Source organism: Macrobrachium nipponense, chromosome 1, assembly GCF_015104395.2.
Source record: "Macrobrachium nipponense isolate FS-2020 chromosome 1, ASM1510439v2, whole genome shotgun sequence".
Classification (NCBI taxonomy): Eukaryota; Metazoa; Arthropoda; class Malacostraca; order Decapoda; family Palaemonidae; genus Macrobrachium; species Macrobrachium nipponense.
Window position 1 is genome coordinate 40,836,997 of NC_087200.1, and position 2,807 is coordinate 40,839,803.

The following is a 2,807-nucleotide window of genomic DNA, read 5'->3' on the forward strand; positions in this document are numbered from 1 at the left end:
GGGAGTTCACAAGACTTATCACAAGATTCTTAACCATTTCTACTGGCCTAACATGAAAAAGGATATAGCAGACTTTATCCGTACTTGCCACATTGTTCAGATTTCAGGAAAGCCTAACCAAAGTATACCCAAATATCCTCTTCAACCTATTGTAGTTCCTGATGATCCTTTTCATAGGGTAATTATAGATTGTGTAGGACCTCTTCCAAAAACAAAAAAGGGTCACCAATATTTGCTCACCATTATGTGTCCTACTATACACGTTATCCCATAGCAATTCCCTTGCGTAATATTTTGGCTAAAACTATAGCTAATGCTTTGCTTAACGTTTTCACCACCTATGGAATCCCCAGAGAGTTACAGTGTGACCGTGGGTTCTAACTTTTACAAGTGACTTATTCAGTAAAATTCTGAAGGAACTGGAAATTAAACAAATATTATCCTCAGCCTACCACCCAGAGTCCCAAGGTGTCTTAGAACGCTGGCATCAGACTTTAAAAGTATGTTAAAAAATACTGTCTCGAGAATAATGCACAATGGGATGAAGGGGTGGATTTTCTATTATTTGCCATAAGAGAAGCCCCACAAGAGTCTCTCGGATTTTCCCCTTTTGAAATGTTATTTGGGAAGGTCGGTTAGAGGACCTCTTAGTAATTAAAGATGAGTGGTTGAGTGCACCCTCTTCCAGTCAAATTCAGTCTGTTAAACAATATATGTCAAAGCTCCAGAAAATTCTTTGTGATGTTAGGAAATTAGACTAAAGAAAATCTCGAAGCTCGACAGTTAGAAATGAAAACTAATTTTGATAGATCTAGTAAAGTTAGAAAATTAATCTCTAGGCGATTTGGTTTTGGCTTATTTTCCTGTTCATAGTTCTCCCCTAAAGTCAAAGTTCTTTGGACCATCTAAGGTACTGAAAAAATGGCAACAATAATACATATGTAATTGAGACTCCTGACCGTAGAAAATCCACTCAAATAGTTCATATAAAATCTTTTAAAAAAATATCGCTGTAGGGAACCTGGACCTTGTTCTAGAGACTTGGTTGTTACTATGATTAATATAGATTTCTTCTGCATCAGAGAATACCTCTGCAACTGGCGAACTCGAATTGATGACCTCATACCTTCTTGGAGCCCAGAATCCAATTCAGAAGTTTTACAAAACCTGGAAGTGAAGTTGTCCCATTTACCTAGTGAACATTCTCAAAGGCTACAGACTCTTATTAATAATGTTTCTTTTTGTGACTTTCCCAGGAAAAGTACTGTACTTCTGCATGATATTGAACTTGTCCCAGGTACGATGCCCATTCGTCAACCTCCATATCGTCTGAGTCCTGATCGAAAAGCACAGATGAAGAGGGAAGTGGAATATTTACTCAAACATGGCCTAGCAGTTCCAAGTAAATCTCCATGGGCTTCACCTTGTCTTCTAGTACCAAAGGAGGATGGTAACTTAAGGTTTTGCACGGATTACCGCAAGCTGAATATGGTAACTATTAAAGATTCATATCCATTACCAAGAATAGATGACATCATAGATTCTGTTGGACAAGCCAGGTACATGACTAAAGTGGACCTTTTAAAAGGGTATTATACAGGTAGGCCTAACAGAAAGAGCTAAAGTCGTTCAGCCTTCATAACTACCATTTGGCCTTTTTCAATATGAAGTAATGGCTTTTGGTCTTACCAATGCTCCGTTCACGTTTCAGAGGCTTTTAATGATACCATTAGAGATCTTGATGGTGTCTTTTGTTATTTGGATGACATCCTCGTAATCAGTGAAACTTTTGAGGAACATATCCGTAGACTAGAATTGTTATTCCAAAGACTTGAGGAAGCTAATTTAACAATTAACCTGAAGAAGACTGAATTTTGCCATGCTACTATTTCCTACCTAGGCCATATTATAGGTAGTGGACATGTCCGTCCTAAGACTGCTAACGTTGATGCTGTACTTGAGTATCCTGCCCCCACTTCTCAAAAATCACTACGGCGTTTTTTGGGTATGACATCATTCTATAGGAAGTTTTGCAAGAACTTTGCATCTGTAGCATCACCCTTAACTAGCCTAACTAGCTCTAAGGTAAAGTTCATATGGACTCAAGAATGTCAAGAAGCATTTAATAAACTCAAATTATTACTCTGTAGCAACCCTGTCCTATGTACACCTGATTTTAATAAACCTTTTTGTATCCAAGTAGATGCGTGTGATACAGGGGCTGGTGGAGTGTTGCTGCAAAAATCAGCGGGAGATGGTCTTCTGCATCCAGTGTGCTACACGTCTACCAAGTTCCTGTCCCATCAAATGTCTTATAGCACTATTGAAAAGGAGGCACTGAGTTTAGTGCTCGCACTGCAGAAGTTTGAGTGCTATCTCCAGGGAGCTTCTGAGATAGTAACCTACACTGATCACAATCCGTTGACTTTCCTGGAGAAGATGAAGTCACAACAACCAGACTACTCCGTTGGGCTCTGTATCTACAGAAGTTGCCCCCTTGGAAAATTCTCCACCTTAAAGGAAGTGACAATGTTATCGCGGATGCTCTGTCAAGAGCCTGAACCAAAGTACCTTGAACTCCTCACTCTTCCGAGCCACTCCGTTGGGCTCGGCCTTTTGGGGGGCGGTTGTGACGCATATTGTTAATGTGTACATATTGCTGAACCATTTAATTATTGTCCTGTTTAGTTAACTGTATAACTACCCATTTGAATACGGAATCACTTGTTATATTCTGCGTTTTTTGTCTCCTTCGGACCTTTTTCCCTGGCTTTAAGTTTAGTCTCGCTCTGGTCTCTTGCTGGGAG

At 39.6% G+C, this 2,807-nt stretch overlaps 1 long non-coding RNA gene across 1 annotated transcript; it reads left to right on the forward strand.

The window, feature by feature from the left end:
* Positions 1–1,115: 1,115 nt before the first annotated feature.
* LOC135220139 (uncharacterized) lies at positions 1,116–2,427 on the forward strand. The gene is made up of 2 exons (XR_010315590.1): positions 1,116–1,491; positions 2,204–2,427. It is a non-coding gene; the product is annotated as an uncharacterized LOC135220139 (long non-coding RNA).
* Positions 2,428–2,807: the final 380 nt, after the last annotated feature.